This window comes from Cibotium barometz, chromosome 20 (assembly GCF_041138505.1).
Source record: "Cibotium barometz isolate CiBa-2024 chromosome 20, ASM4113850v1, whole genome shotgun sequence".
Classification (NCBI taxonomy): Eukaryota; Viridiplantae; Streptophyta; class Polypodiopsida; order Cyatheales; family Cibotiaceae; genus Cibotium; species Cibotium barometz.
In genome coordinates, this window is record NC_141065.1 from 26,521,631 (window position 1) to 26,547,465 (window position 25,835).

At 48.1% G+C, this 25,835-nt stretch overlaps 1 protein-coding gene across 1 annotated transcript in view; it reads right to left on the reverse strand.

Moving 5' to 3' along the window:
• LOC147627724 (uncharacterized) overlaps nt 1–25,835 on the reverse strand; it is a 43,528-nt gene that overhangs the window by 14,470 nt on the left and 3,223 nt on the right. The window lies entirely within an intron of this gene.

A 25,835-nucleotide genomic window follows, 5' to 3' on the forward strand; every position in this document is an offset into this window, starting at 1 on the left:
TGTGTACAGAGAGAGAGAGAGAGAGAGAGAGAGAGAGGTGGAGAGAGAGAACGTCACGTGTGACGTGTGTGTGTACACACACAGAGAGAGAGAGAGAGAGACACACGACAGCAATGCAGCACGGCTGTGTGTGTGTGTAGAGAGAGAGAGAGAGAGAGAGAGAGAGAGAGAGAGAGAGAGAGAGAGGTGTAGAGAGAGAGAGAGAGGCAAGTCAGTGGTCACTCACGCTAGAGTGCGCACTGCGAGGCTGGACGCAAGTTGAAGAATCAGGTCCCAATCCTGGTGGCAACGTGGAAGTTCGTCCCAACAACTTTGGGTATGTTGCAGGTTCAGGTCCCGTGACTGGTAGCAAGGCGGGCGTGCGTCACGCGTGAGAACCTGTGCGCCGGCGTGACTTCGAAGATGCAGGCTGCTCGGCGCTCGCACAGAAACGCACAAAAACGGCAGCCACGTTTTTTTTAACGTGGATATTGCAGTTTTGGGGAAAAAAAAAAGTCAAAAAAAAAACTCGTTTCAAAAACAACGAAACGTTTCGAAACGTTTCGTATGCCTCAGGGACAGCGAAATGCGTTTCATTGCTACTATGATAACGAGAAAAGATCACCTCCGCACCCTGAGCTGTAAGAGCACTCACTGACAAAAGGTTAAAAGCCAAATCTGGAATATACAGAACGTCAAAGAAGTACCTATTGTCCTCGGAAGAGCGGAAGATAGGGATGGTGCCATGACCATGTACTGGCACGGAAGAAGAATCACCCACAGTGATCTCACCTGACCTGGCAGTGAAGTCCTCGAACCAATCTCGATGGAGTGTCATGTGAGCAGTAGCACCGCTATCCACAATCCACGACCGTGACTGAGAAGTCACAAGAGCAAGTATACGACGAGTACCTGCTAATAGAAGAATGCCATCATCCTTCTTGGTCTGAGACACTGCGGTAGAGGAAGAGTTCTTTGTTGCTTCATCCCGCTTCTTCTTGTGACATTGGGGCGATTTATGACCCTTCTTGCCACAGTAATGACACTCAATGTCTTTGTTTTTAGAAGATTTGTTGTTGTCTTTATCCTTGTCGGAATCCTTGGAGTTCTTGTCAGAACCCTCTTTCCCTTTCTTTTGTTGATTCTTCCCTTTATCTCGCCCTGCCAAAGCTCCATCAGGGCCACCAGAGGTGCCAGTCCACTCCTCAAAGCGAGACTCAATCTGCATAACGGAGGGGAGAACTTCCTCCCAAGTAACTATAACAGAACGAGGAGAAGAAACAAGAGACTGAAAAAATGCATCAAACCTCTCTGGAAGCTTGGAGAGAAGCCGAATAGCCATGTCCTCTGTAGAGATGTCCTTGCCACAAACAGCAAGCTCATCCCGAAGATCTTTCATCTTCGAGATGAAAGAAGATAAAGATAGAAAGGCAGAAACTGATAAGTTCATAAGTTGCTTTTCCAATGCCAAAATGTGACCCAGAGACTTAATCTCGTAGAGATCTGCAAAAGCCTTCCAAACATCATGTGCAGCATCTGCTGTATGCACATGAGAGAGAACAGAATCCTGACAGTTCAACATCAGAAAGGAGAAAACGCGACGATCATTCGCCTGCCAAATATCAATCTGTGCCAATCCCAAAGATCCACGCCACGCAAGGCTGATTTCACCTTCACCTTCCACAAGGTGTAGTTGGAACCATCCAACTTTGCAGACTCAGAGAATATATGAAGAGAAGTCGGTGTAGCCATCACAAAAGCTTGGGCTCAATCTCAGAAGCAGAAGTGTCCTCCACAGGTACCAAGGGTGCCACCAACGCCCAACCTACCACAATCCCCCTCTGCACAAGGGAATGACCACCGGAGAGGAAAACGCAGCCAAAGAAGGGCTGCTGTCCTAAAAAAACAGGCCGCCTAGATCCAGAGGTTAGACAGTTCTTGGGAGATTATTGCTAGCATCTTAGCCTGGAATATCTCGATGGCTAGATGCATTGAGGCCATTGAGGGTACTCCCGTTCTTGTTTCTCAGTGTCTTTGCAAGATTTGGAGTGATATTATTCACACCATTATGGCTACCTGGGCCAGAATCCAGGGATCTTCAAGGGCTGCGGAGAGGAAGCGCGCCCAATTTATGAGAGAGTGGGACATTGGTATCTTTTTCACATCCTCTCATTCGGGACCCTATTGGCAATACAGGGCTCCTGATTGGTTGAGATTTCCACTTGCTTGGTGTGAAATCTCCATTTTGTAAAAATTTTCATACTTAATATAAGTCTCCTTTCTGGAGAGAGAGAGAGAGAGAAAAAAAAAAGGAATAAAACACTGATCAGAAAATTACCTTATGGCTACAAGCGGTGAAGCCAATCTGAAGAGGAAGTGATCAGATGTTGTCCAGAAAACTCAGCAACAAGGAGGCTGCAAATCTGAGAAAAAACGCAGAGGAGAAGGTGCAGAAAAATAGGGCTGAATTGTGGGCAGCAGAGGAGTCGCTGAACCGGGAGCGATGATACCATGAAAGAGTGCACAGAGCGGAAGCAAAGGGGCACTAGAGTGTGCTGAATAGAGAGTGCAAGAGAGAGAGAGATATGGAGCAACTATGCTGAATATACTCAAGCAAGAGACACAAGTAGTCTCATAAGTGAGGGAGCAAAATATGTACAAGACTGAATGCAAAGTGAGAGGCCAGCCCCACCTATTCATAGGTGGGTAGTGCTGGCCGACTGGGGCTGAATAAGCTGGCCGACTGGAGCAGAGGAGCTGGCCGGCTAGGAAAATACCAAACGGGCTGGAAAAAATCCCAGAAAAATATAGAAAATAGGGGTGGCCAGCCCACAATCAAGGGCCATGCAAAAGGGACCAAAAGGACACCAAAAATGGGCAGAAAATGGGTGCTTGCGCCCACTTAGGGACCAGTCCATAGATTTCCTCCATCGCCCGGCTTCCCAAGCACTATGCATACCAGCATTGTGCCACCTTCCAGCTTACCAGGGTATCAGGTCCCCTACTACCAACCCAGAGGCACTACACCTACAGTTACCCCTGCACCACGTTATGTGCCCCAATCCGGCTACATGCCTCAGCCAGGCATTCCACCTGTACCGAGTGCTCAGCCAAATCCTTTACCCCAAGGCTAATTTGCTCCGCCAGGCATTCCCCCTGTGCCAAGCCAGACGCCTTACACACCCCACCACCCTACCCAAAGCTTTGCACCTCAGCCAGGCATTCTACTTACTGGCTATCTGCCTCAGCCAGGATACCCTCCTGCGCCGAGTGCACCAGCCACTACGCCATACTATGGCCACATGTCTCATTTGAGCATTCCGCCTAGTTATCCACCCTACGGCGTGACTCCACCAGGCATTACCCCTCTGCCGAGTCTGCAGCCTTACCCTATCCCATCGGGCATGACTCAGCCTGGCATTCCACCTGTGCCGAGTCCTCCCCCTACTATCCCAGCTTCGGCTGCACCTCAGCCATCTGTGCTGAGTTCCGGTGGTTCTGTTGGAGTGATACGCACTCCTCAGGCATCCACTTCTGTTGGAGTGCCACCCACTCCTCAGGGATACTTCTGTTGGAGTGACATCCACTCCTCAGTCATCCGGTGTTGATCAGTCACCATCCGTGACACCATCATCTACTTCCCAACATGCATTCACATCGTCTACGCTCACACCTGAGCAACTGGTGATTCCCCATTCCTCTAATCGTCAAAAAACCCAAGGTGGCAGTAATGCCCCGAACTGGCAGTCGAGGGGGTACCAAATCACCGCCTCGAGTGCAGGGACCCCCACCAGGGAACCAACAACAAGGCACATGGCCTAGGTCATCCCAACCCGGAACCCAAGGTCATATCATTCTTGGTCCCCAACCATCCCCACCACCCTACACATCACCTAAGGGCTTTACTGATTGGTCCATCCTTACTTCTCACGACCCTCTGGCCAATGTCACTCACATCGATTCAACTACTGGCTACTCTTCCAGACGGAAGAAGAAACGGGCTCATCGAGGACGAAGCGCACATGCTTCTGCCTCTACCCATACCACTCTACCTACTGAGGACCCTGCGTCTCCCCGGGTTTACCCGTGAGGCCAGACCTCCCTCTACCCCTGAGAGGCCAACGCATGGTCGCATTGCTACTATGGTCACTCATCCCCCCCCCCCCTCTGAAATTTGTCGAGACAGTGTCTCTGATAAGCATCCGTTTCACACCTTTCTGCTGCACACACAGGCCGAGGATCGATCTCGCTGTGCCTACACCTACCTACCCGTACGGCACAGCTGAGAACCCCGCTTGAGATGACTGACCTCGGTTGTCTTATCACAGTGGAGTTCAGGTCTCAGGTTGCTTGTTATCTCGCAAGCACTTGCTTGGACTTCTACTACCAGTCATGGACTCATATACCATGGGGACACGTACACCGACTGGGCCGTTGACTTCGTTCTCCGGCGACACTTCAGATTGACAGCAGCACACCATCTGCCTGGGACAGCAGCCCTCTCTGCTCACTCCTTGAGCGGGGGAACTCCCTCCTCATTTTGTACATCATTACCCATCATTTTTGTACAGCATTACCCATCATTTTTGTAAAGGGCGCATGCATAGTGAAAACCCAGTGAGGGCACTGCGTACGTGAAAACCCACTGCATTGCATACCCTTTGTATATCATTCTGTTTAAGTGTCTGGGCAGTGAAAACCCATTCGGACGCTCATGCATGTGAAAACCCCCTGCATGTGTGAGCATTTACCACTTATCCTCTACACGCGTGACGCACTTGTTCCAGTGCAACCCGAAAGAGTGAACACACCCACGACAGCCACTACCATGACCATAACCATTACCTCGTCGCAGTTCCTCTTCACCTAAACACCATTACCTCTACAACACTTTTTCAGTCCCACTTCTGGTCTGAGAGGAGGTGTCAAGCTATGCTGGTCTTTTTCCAGCCCAATAGTGGGCCCCTAGTGGCCCCCCCCAAGAGCCCCAAAGGGCCTTTCTATTGGGGGGCCCTAGGGCGAGCCCCAAGGGCTGGGGCGCAGCCCTTATGGGCTGGACAACTGCCCTGGCCCCTTTATGCAGCCGACTGCCCCCAGGACAGACCTGGCCGACTGGCTGTCATGGGGCTATATCAGCCCCCCATCGCACCCCCTTCCATTCATCTGATGCAGCCTCCTGGAGCAGCGCCACCTTCAGCCTTGCCTCCTGCAGCAGCGCCCATATCTGCCCTCCTGCTCCGCCCCTGCAGCCTGGTATCACCCCTGCCTGCAGCGCCCTGGAGTTCTGTACCTGCAGCGCCCAGCCACTTCGGATCAGCGTTTCTTCTGCAGCGTACCCATCTTCAGATTTGCATTTACCTGCAGTGCTCACACCTTCATCATCGGGACAGCAGCCCTTCTCTGTGCTCACACTACATCGGGATCGCAGCCCTCTCCACCCTCATCCACCATCATCAGGCCTCTCTGCTCATTTACCTCGACATCGGGACGACAGCCCTCTCTCCTCATTACTTCAGGATAGCAGCCAACCATCTGCTTGGGATCGCGGCCCTCTCTGCCCTCAGCACCAGCATGGGACAGCAGCCCTCTCTGCTCCTTCATTTCTGGGTTGCCCTATCAGTCTCACACCGAGCTCTTGTATTGGATCACTCAAATTATATATCTATCTATTCATTCACCTGCACGGTGCTCTGTTTACTCTGATCTCTCTTTGTCAGGTTCTTTGATCCTTGTGTTCTCACATCACCCACATCGCGCATGGTGCAACCGGACAAGCTTCGCTTGCGGTCAAGTGGCCTCAGATGAGGCGCTCTATTAGTCCGCATAAAAGATGTCATGTCACCAATGGTCTCCTTCAGAGAGTCTCTCTCCACCAGATGCTTCAGCTAGATTTGCGCACAGATGGATCCACAGTGCAAAGAAGGTATTCTGTAAACGGCTCACCGCCTCAACCAGCGGGGTAAGATGACACACTACATTCTATACATTCTACAATTGGGCACCACTATGAGAGCTTAAGGCTAGCCTAGGGAACCTGTACATTTTCCCCCTTTTTTGGCCCCCTGCGTTCTTTGCCTGTGTATCAAAGGGTTTTGGGTTCTCTGCTCATCGTTGGTTCCTAGTTTCTCATCATGGATGCACACTGATGGCTTTTTTTGGAGAATGATGGCTATGTTTTCCCACATGATGTTGGAACAACTTGAGCGCCAAGGGAAGTGCATGGATGCATGCATCCATGCTTGCATTGAGCCATGCATGGAAGCAAAGGTGGCGTCCCTACAGGACGATTTCCATGCATGGAAGCAAAGGTGGCATCCCTACAAGACGAATTCCATTGAAAGGCACAGCCCCGCAAAGCCCAGCTCCAGATTTGGAATCGACGCTTGCCTGTCATTTGCAGCAAGAGGTGGATGATGACTCTCTGCAATGGGTGGTACAGCCAGCTCACTTTGGAGTCGAGCTGCCAGCTTCACCCACATTGCTCGTGGTGCACCCAGACAAGATTCACGTGCGGTCGAGTGGCCTCAGACAAGGGGCTCTATTAGTGGGCACGAAAGATGTCATTCGTGTCGCCGATGGTCTCCTTCAGAGAGTCTCTCTCCACCAGATTCTCTGGATAGTTCCTGCTCTCCTTTCCAGCTCGACGACGTGAAACTGCTAGACTACCAGGTTCTTCCTCCATGCCACATGAGCAATGGACTCAACTCTTGAAATTAAATACGACTCCCAAGTTCAAAGGGAAGATGGATGGTGAGGTTGTCAGCACTTGACCCGCGAGATGACTGCTACTCTCACTGCAGCAGGCAGTTCTGATGTTTTTCAACTTCACCTTGTTCGCATGCCCAAGGGACCATGCCGTGACGTGCTCGGAAGATTGCCGCAAGGCCGTCATGAAGGAGTTTATTTTTTTAACCAAGAGGAATGGCAAACAAATATAGAACGGGATGTTATTTTTTTTAACAGATACTCACCAAAGCCGTCAAGCGAGGGCTATCCAAGGTGTCAAGACATACATGGGAATCCACCTACACAAAGCCGTCATGAAGGAGTTTATTTTTTAACCAAGAGGATTGGGAGACAAACATAGAACAAGATGTTATTTTTTAGATGGAGACTCACCAAAGCCCTGAGCGAGGGCTACCCAAGGTCAGGACATACATGGGAATCTGCCTACACATGCCAGACTAATACTTCTGGGGGAGTACCACGTTCAGCAGTAGTTGTCGTATTCATCATACTAGATAAGCAGGCAAATGGTCAAACTAGGTAAGGAGGCTCGGTTTATGTGGATCTGCTTAGCACTACCGGGAGCCAAGGTTGTACATATTGTGGTTTATTACCTTTTGCCCAAGACATGTCACATGCACACCCTATGGGTTGCACAAGTGACATGGCATTCATAAGCATTTATCTAGGCATTAATCCATGTAGCAAGCATTAATCCATTTATCCAGGATATAGCACAGCATGAGCATGTGTTTGGGGCTTTTACAGCACCCACATCAGCACCTAAGACAACAAGAGCATTTAGGCAAGTAAACATCAGGTCATGTGCATTTATGGCAGCCGACAGCAGGCTTTTGGGCATTTTATGTAGCCATGGAGTCTCCTACACCTGGCCAACTGTTGTACTGTACCCGACTAGCAGCAAAGCATATCATGTAAATAGAAGCGCATCATTCAGTCCATCTCATCTCCATCATCTCTTCATCGTTAGCGGAGTTCAGCATTCAGTCAGCATCTTATGTTCTCTTCTCAGCGTTTACTTCCTAAGGAGCAAAGGGAAGACAACAGATCAACATCTTCATTCAGCAGTTCATCATCAGCATACTCAGGGCTCCTACCTCCTACATAGAGGAAAGCCGGCATCAAAGGGTGGACCTGCGCAGTGGAGCAAGGAACAATCATCCATCATCAGCATTCAGCATATTTCACTCTCCCCATTCAGCATATCTCACTCTCCCCGAGTTAGATCTTCATCTAGGACACCATAGATCTATTCATAGATCTTCATTGTATACCTAGATGAATCCAGAAACATGCCCAAATTCACCTTTTAGGAACCTGCATGTTATATACTCATGGTAGTCAACCCACAAGACTATAGAACTATCAACTCCATTATGCATAGTATGGACTAGATACTACGACATCCCCACTAACGTCATCAATGCCCAATAGTGGGTGTAGAACTCTGTATCAAGATATGCTCTCACACACGCACTCCACACACACACACACACATAAGAGCATATATTCACACAGAGCCCTTCGTACTGAGTTTCTGTCAAACCTCCGGAGATGCAGGGCAGACTCAGCCATACTGAAGCCTAGCACTAAGGGAAGCAGCAAACAGAAAGAATTAGTACAAAAAATAAGTTTGGTTATAGAGCAAATGCACCGCTAAAGATAGAAAGAATTAGCACAATATCAATTGGCCGCAACTCGGACTAAAACTTCACAATGTGAAATCTGCATGTCTACTAATACGGCTGAATTATATACCTAGATGAATCCAGAAACATGCCCAAATTCACCTTTTAGGAACGTGCATGTTATATACTCATGGTAGTCAACCCACAAGACTATATAACTATCAACTCCATTATGCATAGTATGGACTAGATACCACGACATCCCCACTAACGTCATCAGTGCCCAATAGTGGGTGTAGAACTCTGTATCAAGATATGCTCTCACACACGCACTCCACACACACACACACACATAAGAGCATATATTCACACAAGGCCCTTCGTACTGAGTTTCTATCAAACCTCCGGAGATGCAGGGCAGACTCAGCCATAATGAAGCCTAGCACTAAGGAAAGTAGCAAACAGAAAGAATTAGTACAAAAAATAAGTAGTTGATAGGGCAAATGCACCGCTAAAGATAGAAAGAATTAGCACAATATCAATTGGCCGCAACTCGGACGAAAACTTCACAATGTGAAATCTGCATGTCCGCTAATACGGCTGAATTATATACCTAGATGAATGCAAAAACATGTCCAAATTCACCTTTTAGGAACATGCATGTTATATACTCATGGTAGTCAACCTACAAGACTATATAACTATCAACCCACAAGATCTTCATTGTAACTCATTCATTTAATATAGCTGCATTGCATTGACAACTTTGTCTTATCTCTTGAGCATCATTACGTGAAGTTTTAGTTAGCCTAAGGTTGTGTTTACTATGGTCAATCTCCCGCAGGTCACATTGGTATCAGAGCGTTACAAGGTAACTAGCCCTAGATCATTTTCATTCCAAAAGTCATTCAATAAGCCATCATGTTAGTCGCTTCCGCTCAGTTAAATCCAATTCTCAAGATCTTGCAGGCCACCCTTAGGGTTTTCCCCTTAGGCATGCATCAGTAACCCATCCATCTGCATTCTTGCACAGCATATAGGGTTGCACATGGCTTGCATCAGCATAGTAATTTGTTGCCATATATATAGGCAGTGATGTGTGTGAACACACTTAGGACCGCCGGGGCACTTTTTCTCTCTTTAGGAGGTTTTTTCCCCCGGCTTGTATATACGCCCATCATTCTAGGGCTAACTTATCTTTTGTACATTGACACAATCTAATACACTTTGTGTTGGGTGCATTCTTGCTCCTTCTTCTCCAAGCTTTGTGTGCTTTCCTGCAACCCTAATTCCAACAATTGGTATCAGAGCAGGCATCGGCTCCCAAGGCTACGCCGCCAGCACCCTCCGACTCACGTTCTCCGATTGAGGTGAGCTTTCACGAGCGCTTCCAGGTCCCTATACTCTGCAAATAAACCCGTAGGGCTATGCGTTCTCAGAATTAGCATCTGAGGTCGTTTCGGGCTCCGTTTTTGCATTTCAAGTTCTGCACATGTGTTTTTGTCATTTTCTGCCGAAATTTCGACAGTGCAGTTTTCTGCAAAACAGGCATACGTGTTCTATTGTGGACCGTGCTACATAGCACGAGCTATTTTCTGTTTAGTCTTTGCTTCATTACAGGTAGCTTTTGCATCAGTTTCAGTCAGTGGCCATGGCTGATAACAGCAATGATGTATTTCGCATGTTATCTGCTGATGACAAGTTGGATGGAGACAGCAACTACCCACTTTGGACATACATGATGCAGCATGTTTTGGTTGCAAAAGGAGTGTGGAACATTGTGCAGGGTATGGATGTACGTCCAGGTTCTGTGGATGTAGGATCTGTTGAGGATGTTGCAGGTTCTAGCAGCTCTACTGTTACTGCTATTTTACCCACTGCTGAACAAGCTCGTTGGGATGGTAAAGATGCGCAGGCTCATGCCTTGATTGCACTTTCTGTCAAATGTAACATCACCCCACATATTCGTTCAGCTAAAACAGCAAAACAGGCTTGGGATATTCTAGCTGGTTTGTATGCAGGTCGTAACGAGGCAAAAATCGCTTACTTGCGTAAAGAGCTAGAATTGAAGATTATGCAAGAAGATGATGACATGAATGTTTTTCTTGCTGAGATTAAAGATCTCAAAGAACAGTTGATTTCTGCAGGTGAGATTATTCCTGATCATTCTCTTGTGCAGACTGTTCTTGATGCTTTACCTGAGACATATCAGACTTTTGCTTCCACGTGGAGACTTCTTAATGAGGACAGACCTGATGCTATCAAGTATGATACTTTAGTCAACAAGCTCTTGCAAGAAGCGCAGTCCAGGCAAAACAGGGCCAGGCAGCGTGCAGTTGATCAAGCATTTATTGCTGCTCAGCAGCAGCAGCAGAGAAGAAGTGGTAAGGCAGCCCCTTCCACTGTTTCTTCTCCTATTAGTAGGTCTGCAACTTCTTCTCCTTCCACAGGTAGCAACAATAAGTCTGAGAAGGCTCTTGATAAAGGCAAGAAAAAGACCAGGTGCAACTATTGTAAGGCAAATGATCATGTCATTGAGAATTGCCCTAAGCTAAAGGCTAAAGAGGCAAAGAAGAAAGAGTCAAATGCAGCCACAATAGCGGATGCTTCTACAAATGCAGATTCTGCAAATGTTGTGCAAGATACAGAATGGGCGTTTAGCGTGTATTGCCAATATGACCCTTCTGTACATGATGCATGTTTGGCAATTTCTGTTGACTCTAATGTATGGTATTTTGACAGTGGTGCTACAAAGCACATTACCTCGCATCGTGATATGTTCACTTGTCTTGAGGCTGTCTCTAATGGGAATACTGTCACATGTGCCAATAATGCTTCTTACCCAGTGAAGGGCGTTGGTAAAATTATGCTTACTGCTGCAAATGGCAGTGCTTTCACACTTTCAGATGCTTTGTATGTGCCAGGGATAAAGAAGAATCTATTGTCTGTCTGTGCGCTTGCTAGACTTGGATTTGTAGTCAAATTTGTGGATAACAGATGTACTGTTCATGATTTGACTTCTGGTGATACGATTATTGCATCTGGCACCTTGTTTCGTGGGCTGTATAGGCTCAATTCTTATGACAAGTGTGTGGAAGATTCAGCAAATGCAGTTTCTGATGAAAAGGCAGTTTCAAATGCAAAACTATGGCATGCTCGTTTTGGTCATCTGAACTTTGCTAGTTTGCTGCGTTTGCAGAAATTTGATATGGTTGCTTCATTGCCCCCTCTTGAGGCACCATTGAAACATGTTTGTGAAGGCAGTATTTTGGGCAAAATGCAGCGTTCTGCGTTTCCAAAGGATGGTTCTGTGCGGGCCACTCGCAAATTGCAACTTGTACATAGTGATGTATGTGGGCCTATGCAAACTCCGTCATTTGGTAAACACTTGTACTTCGTGACTTTCATTGATGATTACTCGAGGCATGCATGGGTATATCCACTGAAGGCAAAGTCCGAAGTGTTTTTGTGCTTCAAACAGTTTTTTCTTATGGTTGAAAATGTATCCAATTGTACTGTGGGCACCCTCCGTTCTGATCGAGGGGGGGAGTACTTGTCTAAAGAGTTTGATGCATTTTTGGCTAGTCGTGGGATAAAACACCAATGTACTGTGCCGTATACCCCTCAGCAAAATGGTATTGCTGAGAGGAAAAACAAATCACTTATGGAGATGGCACGATGTATGGTCAAGCGCCAAGCTTTGCCACATGCGTTTTGGCTTGAGGCTGTCATGTGTGCTGCATATGTACTCAACAGGTGTCCCACTAAGGCCTTGCAGTCTATTACTCCATATGAAGCTTGGCATGGCAGGAAGCCTTCTATTGGTCACTTGCGTGTCTTTGGTTGCTTGGCCTATGCTTTAGTGCCTGTGCAACAACGCAGAAAATTGGATGATAAGGCTATCAAATGCATTTTTGTTGGTTACAGTGCTGAGAGCAAGGGTTACAGATTGTATCATCCACAGTCAAAGCGTATCTTGATTAGTCGAGATGTTGTTTTTGTGGAAGATGCTGTGCAACCTTTGTTATCATGTACCAAAGAGACAGGTGTAAGCTCACGGGATGTATTTGATACGTTGTTGCCTCTCTTTACAGGTGGGAATTCAAATGTAAGTCCTAATGAGGCAAATATTCAGCCTATGCAGATTTCAAACGACATCATAGATAAGCCTATTTCTGATGCAGATTTACAGGATGTAATTCATGAGGATAGGGCTGAAAATGAGCAAGCTAGAGGTATGCCTAAATGGCTGGTGCAAACCTTGCGTGATAGTAAGATTGATGCACCTATGACTAGTCGTACTCGTTCAGGTTTTTAGCATGCCTCTTATACATCAGATTGTTATGCTTTGGCTGTGTCTAGTATGTATGAAGAGGAAGAACCTCTTTCATTTGATGAGGCACAAAATTCAGAAAATTGGTTGGCTGCAATGCAACGTGAATATGATGCTATAATGAAGAATGGTACATGGTCTTTGTGTGACTTGCCTATTGGTAAAAAGGCCATTGGATGTAAGTGGGTTTTTAAGTTGAAACGAAAGCCAGATGGCAGTGTTGATCGCTATAAGACTAGACTTGTTGCAAAGGGTTATGCTCAAGAAAAAGGCATTGATTTTGATGAGACCTTTGCTCCCACTTGTCGTATGACTACCATTCGTAGCATTTGTGCATTGGCAGCTCATAATGGTTGGAATGTAGATCAGTTGGACATAAAGACTGCGTTCTTGAATGGAGATTTGCATGAGGAGGTGTATGTATCGCAGCCTCGTGGTTTTGTTCAAAGAGGGCAGGAAAACAAAGTGTGCAGGTTGAAAAAGACTTTATATGGTTTAAAGCAAGCTCCACGAGCTTGGTATGAAAAGATACATGCATATTTGACTGCACATGGTTTTCAAAATAGTCCAACAGAAAGCACTTTATATGTTAAATGTGTGGATGATGTACATCTAATCATTGCTCTCTATGTCGATGACATGCTGCTCACAGGACCAAATGAAAGTCATATTGCAGATTTTAAGGCTGATTTGAATGCCTCTTTTGAGATGTCAGATTTGGGACATTTGCAGGGGATACAATTTAAGCAGTGTGATGGAGGTATTGCTTTGTGTCAGACAAAGTATATTGAGACATTGTTGCGGAGATTTGGCCTTGAAGACTGCAAGCCTATTGCTACTCCAATGAAGACAGGTTTGAAGTTGAGTCTTCATGATGCTGGAGATCACTTTGATGTCACACTCTATCAGACAGCTGTTGGTTGCCTCATTTATGTATGCATTACGAGGCCGGACATACAGTTTGCAGTCTCACAGGTGAGCAGGTTTATGCATAGCCCAGGGTCTCAGCATTGGGAGGCAGTTAAACGCATCTTTCGCTACTTGAGTGGCACCATACATCTTGGGTTGTTTTATCCCAAGGGGGATCGTTGCCGCCAGATTTACATGCTTTTTCGGACTCAGATTGGGCTGGTTGCTATGACACAAGAGTGTCCACAAGTGGTTTTTGTTTCATGCTCGGTAGCTCATGCATATCTTGGTTGAGCAAGAAGCAACCTACTGTGGCCACTTCTAGTTGTGAAGCTGAGTACAGGGCAGCTTTCACAGCTACGGTTGAGTGTGTGTGGCTCAGACGGCTTATGGATGACTTGGGTGTTGGACAGGAGTCTGCCACCTCTATCTTCACTGACAGTCAGAGCGCATTGGCAGTTGCGAGAAACCCAGTTTTTCATGCTCGCACAAAGCACATTGAGGTGCATTGTCACTATGTCAGGGAGAGACTCTCAGCAGGAGAGATCAGCTTGGCCTATGTGCCAACAGAGGACAACCTCGCCGATCTTTTCACAAAGGCGCTTCCTCGTGAGAAGTTCGAAGCTTTCCGCAAAGCTTTGGGCTTGCTCCCCTTTGTGGATTGATCTACTTCGGGCATGGCACTCCCCTATACATGAGTGCCAGCTCTCGTTCACACCATCACTCCCAGGGGGGATTTGTTGCCATATATATAGGCAGTGATGTGTGTGAACACACTTAGGACCGCCGGGGCACTTTTTCCCTCTTTAGGAGGTTTTTTCCCCGGCTTGTATATACACCCATCATTCTAGGGCTAACTTATCTTTTGTACATTGACACAATCTAATACACTTTGTGTTGTGTGCATTCTTGCTCCTCCTTCTCCAAGCTTTGTGTGCTTTCCTGCAACTCTAATTCCAACATAATCATCCTAGCAGTTAGTCTAGCATTTTGCATCTGCAAGGCATACATGTTTTATCCATGAGTTCTCTAGGGAAGAATGACATCCATCATCAAAGGAGTAAATGGAGTTTTGGGCTTCAACGGGCAACAAGGGTTTCTCTTCCACAAAAGAAGGCAGAAGTTTGCTCCAACATCGCCTCACGGTTCAGAGGTTCAAGAACGACGGAGATGGTGTGTAAAAGGATTCCACAGACAGGTCAGAGGTGAGGTGACTCAGGTATTTCCAAGCAATTTTAGCTGCATTTGCCATGTAGTTTCCACAGTGGACCAGTCTTTGGCTCAAAGGAATCAACTCCTGCAGTTGACCTCAGCCCCAACAAAAGAAGTGGGACAGTGGTTTCAGTGGAGGAGGATCAACAGAGGAGTCGAAAGGTTGCCAAGTGTACCACCCAGTAACAATTTAGCAGAGGGGAATGTCATGTGCACACGGTTGCACAAGTGACATGGCATTCATAAGCATTTATCCACGCATTAATCCAAGTAGCAAGCATTAATCCATTTATCCAAGGCATTTACAGCATATATCACAACATGAGCATGTGTTTGGGGCTTTTGCAGCACCCACATCAGCACCTAAGACAACAAGAGCATTTAAGGCAAGTAAACATCAAGTCGTGTGCATTTATGGCAGCCGACAGCAGGTTTTTGGGCATTTTATGTAGTCGTGGAGTCTCCTACACCTGGCCAACTGTTGTACTGTGTCAGAATATGCAGCGGAGATGATGACCAAATCTGGAACACAAGAGCAAAAACGCAGGCAGAAAAACAGCACAAGAGAGAGAGAGATGTAGGCGTGTAACTCTGCTCTATATACACAAGAAGATCCCGAGAAATGATACAAATAAGGTATGGGGCTGGGGTCCTATATATACATCCCTGGGAGAGCAGTCGGCCAGCAGATAAAGTGCCCACGACTGCTGAATAGGTACCACGACTGCATAAATGCAGTCGGCCAGCAGATGAATGCCCACGACTGAGGAAATCCAATCGGCCAGCAGCCCAGTAGCCCACGACTGATGAACATACAGTCGGCCAGCACTGGAGTGCTCTTGGCATCCTCTGGCAACCCTCCCAAGCCTCAGAAAAATGGGAAAAAATAGGGGAAAAATACGGAGAGTGGGTAAAAATGGGAAAACACCTCATAAGGGCGGGCACACCCACAACAAAGGCCCTTGTGTATAAAACTAGACAGGAGATGACTTCTAACACCCCCTCTCAGCTCCTGGCTGTGTAACCAACCACTGGGAGCTCGGGTGCCGCCTGAGCAAGTCCTGAGAGAGCGACTTCGTGAAGAGGTCCACCGTACTGTCCTCCGTCGAACAGAACTCTCGAACAGAACTCTAGCAAGATGTCATCAACAACGATCTGTTCACGAACAAAGTGCTTCTGGATGACCATGGGTTCCTCCAGTGGAAGCCCAAACCTGCAATGTAACCTCCTGCTGCTCCGTAAAACTGCTCCTGGGCCATAAGTAGATCTCCTCGTGTCTGGATCTCCTCCCCAAACCGAGTCACTCCCACCGTGGAGTCGGACTCCATCCAACAATCCCCCTCCTGTGTACAAGAGTCCATGATCCTTTGCATGTCGCAGAAACCACAGGAAAACGCAATCCTGCCTCCCAAAGAGTCATCCGCAACCATGAGCTCAACCGCCTCATCAGGAAGCTCCCGTCCAATCTGGTGTCCATCAACCAGATCAATGAATCATACAGCTTCTGAGTCAAAGAGACATCACACTGCTCACAAGGATCAACACCTGTTACGGTGCACATACAAGTCCTGGAAACCTGATGAAACCTGTCAACCACCCCCTCTGAATCCGGAACCACAAAGCCTGGAGAAACCACCTCCTTCTGCAAGTAAGCACCTGTCACCTGCCTGGCTTTCCGAAAGGCCCCCGTGGAAAGAACATCCTCATCTACTGGAGGTTCTATGTCCCGAACACTACGAGACATCAGAGCATAAGTGACCTGTTCAGCTTCCTCTGACTGACGAACACAAGAACTACCAACATCAGTACTGGAAAGTTCCTGCCAACTGCTGCCATCTACTGGCAAGCTATCCACCACCTGGTCTCGGAAAGCCCGCACCTGCAGCGTATCCACACTTAAGTGGCCATTACCAGACTGCCACTCATCACAAACCTGAGGACCTGGGAGAGAGAGTGCTGAGAGCCTGTAAACTCCATTCTCCACTCCGCCTTCCCAAACCACTTGGCCTGTTGCTTTGTCCCAGAGAGCAACAAAATGCTCATCAAACTCCACCCGTACGCCAGTCTTGCAAACCTGATGCACTGACAACAGATGAAAACCAAGTGCCGGAACATACAACACCTGGGAGGAATGCTTCCCCCCTCTGCCATTGGGAACTATCTCCATCCTGCCCTCACTGTGAACTGGGATAGTGGACGTATCCCCAGTAAGAATATGACCAGAAAGCCTGCAGAGATCCTGTAAACCGGAACGGGAAGGAGTCATGTGCCTGGAAGCACCACTATCGAGAATCCACTCCCGAGTATCCGTTGCGGAGAGTCCTCCAATCTCCTCCCTGCCGGAAGAAAATGAAGCATCGGTGTCCATCACCTCCAGGTGCACAAAAGCCGTAGTCTTCATGATTGCTGCTGAGGAGTCTTCACCCTTCTCGGTCTTCCGCTTGGGACATTGCCTCCAATAGTGGCCTTTCTCGCCACAATCATTACAGGTCCTCTCTGCCTTCAGTTTCTCGCGGTCAGCGTCGGACTTCTTCTCAGAAGACTTCTCCGATGAAGCCTTCCCTTTGCCCGAGTTACGGCCTTTCGACCGTTGGCCAGTAAAGGCCTCCGAACCTCCACCCTGAGGAGGGTTCGTAAATCGTTCCTCCTGGTCCAGGACCATGGGCACAAGCTCCTCCCACATGATGGTGCTGAGCCTGCCCCCACTGGTAATCAAAGAGGAGTAAAATGCTGAGTACAAAGAGGGCAAGTGTGACAGCAACGTGATGGCCATGTCCTCTGATGATATCTCCTTCCCAGCCTAAAGAACTTCCTGCTGAAGAGCCTGCAGCTTGTTAATATGCTCCCGCATCGTCGACGACTTTGCAAGGCTCATAACCCGCATCTGTACTTTCAAGGAAATCCTCTTCATGGGCGATACCCTGTTGTAAAGTGAGGCCAAATGCTCTGGCAAGCGTCATATGCTTTACATGATTGATTACCTGTGGTGTGCAGTTGAGGAAAATAAACGAACGGACCCTGGCGTTGACACGATCCCACATCTGTGTCTGGGCCTCCCGGTCCTTCCGGATCGACGGTAACTCCCCTTCCTCTACTTCCGGCCGTGGAATACCAACAACGACGAAATCGGCGAGGTCGTAAGACTCTAGAACGGATTCCATCATCACCTTCCATATGCCGTAGTTGCTCCCGTCCAACTGACGGTCCACCGGGAACGTGGGGAGTGTCGGGATCTTCACATGTCTCTCGGCCATCTCTAACAGATCTGCCATAGCAGGGATGTACTCTGAAAAGGGTGGGTGGGTGGGAACAAAGAAGAACTAAAACCTGCAAGTGGCTGTCCAGCAAATCAGCCCGCCTTCCTCTTGCTTCTCCTCTTCCCGATCAGCCCAAAACAGTCCACCAATCAGCCACAAAACAGCCCCCCTCTTGCTCACACAAATCCCAAGACCTATCTAGAGCCTAGGGCTCTGATACCATGTCAGAATATGCAGCGGAGATGATGACCAAATCTGGAACACAAGAGCAAAAACGCAGGCAGAAAAACAGCACAAGAGAGAGAGAGATGTAGGCGTGTAACTCTGCTCTATATACACAAGAAGATCCCGAGAAATGATACAAATAAGGTATGGGGGCTGGGGTCCTATATATACATCCCTGGGAGAGCAGTCGGCCAGCAGATAAAGTGCCCACGACTGCTGAATAGGTACCACGACTACATAAATGCAGTCGGCCACCAGCAGATGAATGCCCACAACTGAGGAAATCCAGTTGGCCAGCAGCCCAGTAGCCCACGACTGATGAACACGGAGAGTGGGGAAAAATGGGAAAACACCTCATAAGGCCGGGCACACCCACAACAAAGGCCCTGGTGTATACAACTAGACAGGAGATGACTTCTAACATACTGTACCCGACTAGCAGCAAAGCATATCATATAAATAGAAGCGCATCATTCAGTCCATCTCATCTCTTCATCGTTAGCGGAGTTCAGCATTCAGTCAACATCTTATGTTCTCTTCTCACCGTTTCCTTCCTAAGGAGCAAAGGGAAGACAACAGATCAGCATCTTCATTCAGCAATTCATCATCAGCATACTCAGCAGCTCCTACCTCCTACATAGAGGAAAGCCGGCATCGAAGGGTGGACCTCAGCAGTGGAGCAAGGAACAGTCATCCATCATGAGCATTCAGCATCTCTCACTCTCCCCGAGTTAGATCTTCATCTAGGACAGCATAGATCTATTCATAGATCTTCATTGTAACCCATTCATTTAATATAGCTGCATTGCATTGCATTGACAACTTTGTCTCATCTCTTGAGCATCATTAAGTGAAGTTTTAGCTAGCCTAAGGTTGTGTTTACTATGGTCAATCTCCCGCATGTCACAAGATATCTGCCTTTGCATACAACTTACTCCCGGATGGCCAGTCACCTTATGCCCCACTAAACATTGTGGAGTTTGCCCAACAAGGAACGTTCTCCTTTTGGGTGACTTCAATGTACAATGCTTACAGTCATCACACTAGATAAGGAGGCCAATTGTCAACCTAGATAAGGATACATGGTTTATCTGGATCTGCTTAGCACTACCAGAAGCCATGGTTGTAAACACTGTGGTTTGTTACTTTTTGCCTGAGACATCCACCTTTGCACAAGACTTACTCCAAGTCTCAGGATGGCCAGTCACCTTATGCCCCTTGTTGAGGTTCTCCAACAACGAAACATTCTCCTTTTGGGTGACAGCTACTTCAATGTACAATGTTCACAATCATCAAACTAGATAAGGAGGCCAATTGTCAAGCTAGAAAACGAGGCCTTATTTATGTGTATCTGCTTAGCACTACCATTGTCACGTGCATCCCGCACTTGGATGCCACGTAGACATTTCTGTATAGAAGGTGCAGGACCTGGGATGGTGAACTGGTCCCATGTGAGCCCAGTCCGGGACGAGTCAACCAAGGATCCATCTCAGTCGTCCGAGGTCAGGTGTGCATTGTCCTGCACATGAGTCCAAGGTCAGGTGTGCACTGTCCTGCACATGAAAACAGTGCCAGTCCGCGCTGTGAGTCTCCCTCTGGAATGATGTCAGATGTTCTGTGTATCTAGTTTGCAACTGGATGCCAGACCTCTGTGGGCATGTAGGTTTGCATGTAGAGATGGGGCCAGCCCACAGGGCTACCCCAGTGCGAAGGTTTGCACTTTTAGTGTGGGCATGGGGGAGATGTAGAACCACCCCCAAGGGGCCAGGAGGGCCTAGGCTGTGCCCACCAGCCATGGCATGGGCTGGAAGGGCTGTCGGCCAGCCCTAGTGCTTCTGGACAGGCAGCCGACAGGGCTAGAAACCCTACCCAGCAGATCGGCCAGGTGTAGGGGGCAGTCCCACACCCATGCGCAGAGTGCCCAGCAGCCTGGTACTGTCCCAGCAGGCATGCGCAGAGTGGCCAGCAGTTTGCATAATGTGAAAGCAGTTTATTTCTAAAGACCTAGTCGTGAGGCTTTTATAAAGCTGGCCGACTGGATGAAAGGGGGAGTATAAATACTCCAGCCAAGAAACAATGAAGGCATCTCATAATTCACCAAGTGCTCAAGCAAAAAAGGGCCAGGACAGCCAAGAAGTTGCTAACGCAAAGGGGTGAAGGACTGAAGGTCAAGGGCAGGATTCTCCAGCCAAGAAAAGGTCAAGTTTCTGTATTTGTTTTCAGATTTACATCATTCTAATAAAACAAATACACCATCCGTGGTGGGGGCCCTACAGAGGGTAATTGGGACCCAATACTATGTCCTCTCCATCTCCCCCTTCTCTCCCTATTTTTGCACATCTCCTTTCAGTTTGTGCGTTAATTCCGTCGCGAAAAGAGTGCTGATTTCTGAGTTTTGAAGTATCGATCCTTCTCCGAAGCTTCCGCATATTACAGTGGTATCAGAGCTCACTTCAAGGACAGATTCAGCAAAGAAAACCAGAAAATTTTTTTCGCCCGTATGGTTGGTTTTTAGACGCCGGTGGACTACCCCTTTCGGAGTGACTCCTGTCCCTCGAAGGACGGTTGGTTTTTAGCCTCCGGAAGTCTCCCACACAGATAGTGGATGGTCAGATTGCGTTCCGGAAAGGAATTGCATTTTCCCGCTATGGCGAGTTTCGGCGACGAGAGAGAACCAGAACCATGGGACCAGAGTGCACCAGGCAGCCCAACTAGGGCACCCGGCTTGAGTGTCACAGACATGTTCATGATGCGAGCAATCGCAGACCAGACAACCAAGTTGGATGAGCAGAAGGCGCGGATTTTTGCTCTAGAGGAGCGTTCTCGCTCTCCAGCGTCGCGTTTTCCATCTCCTCCTCCCTCTCCTTCCGTATCCGAGATACCAGATCCTCGTCACAGGACCCTCTCGCGGGGTCACAGCCGCAGCCAAGCTCCTTGCTTGAGATGCAGATGCGTGCATTGGAGATTCGACAACGAGAAGACGACGCCATGCGACGAGTGGAACACGAGCGTTACCTCCGAGCTTTGGACGCCAGATTGACACCGGCGGCGCCCTCGAATCATTTTCCCGAGAAAATGAATTTGAGTAAGTATAATGGTAAACTCGATCCCACTACTCTTTATTCATGGTTACATCAATTTGAAGCTTAATTTGCCGCAGTTAGGAAAACAGATACTGACAAAGTGATCTTAGCTAGTTGGTACTTGGAAGGTGAGGCCATTCCTTGGTGGACTCAGTGGGCTCATGCCCACACCAGAGCAGGTATGGCAGCTTATGTGTGGGACGAGTTCGTCCGCGACCTTAAGCAGCGGCTTCTACCGCCCCACTACCTTGAGCGACTCGAAGACGAGTTCAGGGGAGCGCGTCAGAACGCGCAACCAGTCCTTCAGTTTGCCAATAAAATTTTGACCTTGTGTCTGCAATTAGGCTTATCTGATACGGACAAGAAAGGGCAGCAGTTTTTGTATGGCCTGGACACGCAAATCCAATGGGAGGTGCGTATGTTTAGGCCAGCCACCTTTGAGGACGCACTCTCGCTTGCGCAGAGTGCAGAAATGAAACACAATGGTGGCAAGCCCAAGACTTCCCAGCCAGCTTCTCCCAAGGCTAACGCCTCGGGGGGCAAAAGCCAGAACCAGACGGGGTCTTCCCCAGGACAGAGCCCAGGAGCCTCTGGCTCCAAGAACTCGAACAATGCGTCTAAGCTTACTCCAGACCAGAAAGCGGAGGCAGGCCAGACAGGGGGCAAGTTGATTGCTGAGGAGCTTTCTCAGTACAAGAAGGAGGGTAGATGTTTCTTTTGTCACACAAAAGGACATACTTCTCGGGATTGTTCGAAAAAGCCTCCAAAGGCCGCCGCCGCCTCCACATCTTCCGTGGTGAGCACAGCTCCCACACAGACCCCAACGGCTACCCCTAGTTCTTCAACCCCCGGTGCTTCAGTTGGAGCAATTATTAGCCGGGAGCTCGAAGATAAGCAGAAGGGCACCCATGACCAGGAGTATGAGCGCAACGAATTGCTCAAGTCCTTTGGCTACATAGGTGGCCAGAGAGTCGTTGTCTTGTTTGACAGCGGCAGCACGGAGGATGTGATCACGGAACAGGCCGCTAGGCGTGCCCGTTTCGAGCCGACTCCGGTGGACAAACAAGTTGAGGGTTTTAGCACAGGTATGACAACGAGCGTCAAGTATGAAGCTCTAGGTGCTAAGTTAGTGATTCAAGGCATAGAGTTTGTGCGTGACTTTATGGTTGCCCCTCTTGTAGGAGCAGACATAATTTTGGGTATCCAGTGGTTTCACAAGTTTCTTCCTGATGTCAAGTGGGACAAGCACACCTTCCAGATCGATCGGAACGTGTCAAACACCCCGGTGACAATTATGTGTGAGCCCGGTATTCCAAACTTTCCGCTCATAAGCCACTTGCAGGCTAAGCGAGCAGTCAGGAAAGGCGCACAGTGTGCGATGATTTACATCCAGACAGCCCAGACGGTGGCCACTGCTTCCGAGAAGTACTCGGTTCTCCATGAAAAGTTCCAAAAGATTTTTCTTCGGGACAGTCTCCCTCCCCAGCTCCCCCCGTCCAGACCGGAGGATCACAAGATTGACCTCCTCCCAGGCTCGGAACCCCCGAGCAAGTTTCCGTATCGCCTTTCTAAGGCAATGGAATCGGAGTTGGACCGCCAACTCCAAGAATTGTTGCAAGCTGGCTTCATCCGCCCCAGCGTGTCACCATTTGCAACACCGATCTTGTTTGTCAAGAAGAAAGATGGGTCTTCTCGGTTGTGTGTCGATTATCGTGCACTCAACAAGCTGACTATCAAGAGCAGATGCCCGATGCCTCGAATTGACTATATTCTCGAGAGGCTGAATGGAACTAAGGTGTTCTCCAAACTGGATTTAAAGAGTGGGTACCACCAGGTACGGATTGTAGAGGGGGACATCCCCAAGACAGCCTTCCGTACAGAACAGGCCCACTATGAATCTGTGGTTATGCCATTTGGATTGACGAACGCCCCAGCTACATTTAACCGCATGATGATGCGTATTTTTCGGGAGTTGATTGGAGAGTGTGTGTTCATATTTCTGGACGACATACTCATATTTTCAGCTACAGTTCAGCAACATGACATTGATGTGGAGAAAGTCCTTAAGTTGCTGGAAAGCAACGAGCTCTATGTCAATGAAAAGAAGTCAGAATTTTATCTGTTCCAGGTACATTACTTGGGATATATAATTAGTTCTGAAGGCATTCGACTTGATCCGGCTAAAGTGGCCGAGATTGTTAACTGGGAAGTACCTCAGACAGCTTATGACATTAGATCATTTGTGGGTATATGCCAGGCATATTCCACCCACATTGACAAGTTTTCTGATCTCTCGGCAGATCTCACCGATCTCCTAAAGGGAGTGAAAACAAGAAGGCAAAAGATTCGAATGACTCCACGAGCGTTGGAGGCATTCCAGAACCTCAAGGTGGCTTTGTCAAAAGCGCCTTGTTTAGCCCTTGCCTCGTGGGACGAACCATTTGAAGTGATCACCGATGCGAGTAACATCGCAATTGGAGGTGTATTGCAACAGAATGGTCATCCGGTAGCTTACATGTCTCGTAAGTTACTGCCCGCCGAAAAGAACTACTCAGTCTATGATCGTGAACTCCTAGCAGTTATACAGGCCTTGAAACATTGGAAACATTTCCTGTATGGCCGTGACTTCAAGGTTCGCACTGACCATCAGGCATTGCGCTGGATTCAGACGATGCCAAGTGCACAGTGGAGTGATCGACAACACCGCTGGAGTCAGATATTCCAGTAGTTCGATGGTATGATTGAGTACCTTCCAGGAAAGGCCAATCCAGTGGCCGATGCTTTAAGCAGGAAGGGACAAGTATCTGCGATTCAGACCACTAGACTTGACCTTGTTGGTACAGGACTAGAAGACATGCAGCGCACGTACGCGGATTCCGAGGAATTTGGTACACAGTGGGAACAGGCATTGGATGCCACAGGACCATGCCATTTTCTGATACGCGATGGTTGGCTTTTCTACAAAGGCCGATTATGTGTCATGAAATCATTCCGGGTAGCTCTTCTCCATGATGCCCATGACGCCATTACAGGTGGTCATAGGGGCATGAATTCGACTCTCGAGAAATTAGAACGGCAATACTATTGGCCAAAGATGAGACGTGATGTGTTTACATATGTACAACGCTGTGACATTTGTCAAAAGGTGAAAGCTCCTCGTGGAAAGAAGATAGGGTTGTTATAGCCTTTGCCAATTCCTGAGGGTCCTTTCCAGGACATTTCGATGGACTTTGTCACAAATCTGCCTCCCAGTCCGAGTAAGCGTAATACGCAGTGTTAAACTATTGTTGATAGGTTCAGCAAATTTGTTATGCTTATTCCTTGCAGGGCCAATGTGACCGCCGAGGATGTTGCCCAGCTATTCATTCGGCATTGGTACCCGATTGGCAGGATTCCTAGGACCATAGTGTCAGACCGAGATGCCAAGTTTACCAGTCATTTTTGGAGGGCATTGTTTGATAATTTTGGTACTAAGTTGAATTTTTCCAGGGCATTCCACCCACAGACAGATGGCCAGACAGAGATATACAACCAGTTGGCCTTTGATGTGCTGAAGTGTTATGTCCACGATCAACAAGGTAAGTGGGAATCGTTTTTGCCTTTAGTTCAAGCTGTTTTGAATGACTCTTTTTCTTCAGCTATTGGCAAGACTCCATATGAGGCAGCGTTTGGAAGGCCTTTCCAGTGGTTGTTAACCAGGACTTCGTCTTCAGTACCAGAGGCGAATAGAGTGACCGAGTCTTACCAGGAGATCCTAGAGTCCGTTAAAGACAGATTGACTAAAGCGCAAGAGGCCTACACTCGACAGGCCAATAAAGACCGAAGGGACATGAAGTTTTCGGAAGGGGATTGGGTGTATCTTCGGATTATGAAGCAAAGATTGAAGCAGGTGGGCAAGCGATGCCCAAAGTTATCTTTCAGGAGCTTCGGACCATTTCCCATCCGGAAAAAGATTAATGAGGTGTCTATGCAGTTAAAGCTACCTCCGAGTTGGACTATGCACGATGTATTTCATGTCAGTTGGTTAAAGCCATATGCAGGTCCACCCCCTTCAGAGGTCAGAGACGAAGCGGAACCAGACATTATTGATGAAGCAGAAGTAATGGTTCCAGAACAGATCCTTCTGCACCGTTTCAAGCATGGCTCAGGCCGAAGACTACGACAGTTCCTCACGAAGTTTCAGGACCGAGGAACTCATGAAGCGGTATGGCTCGACAAAGAATTTTTCGAAGACTATCCGGCATTATTGACGGATTATTTGGAGGCTATGCAGCTTCCGTCAAGTTAAGCAGAAGGGGATGTCACGTGCATCCCGCACTTGGATGCCACGTAGACATTTCTGTACAGAAGGTGCAGGACTTGGGATGGTGAACTGGTCCCATGTGAGCCCAGTCCGGGACGAGTCAACCAGGGATCCATCTCAGTCGTCCGAGGTCAGGTGTGCATTGTCCTGCACATGAGT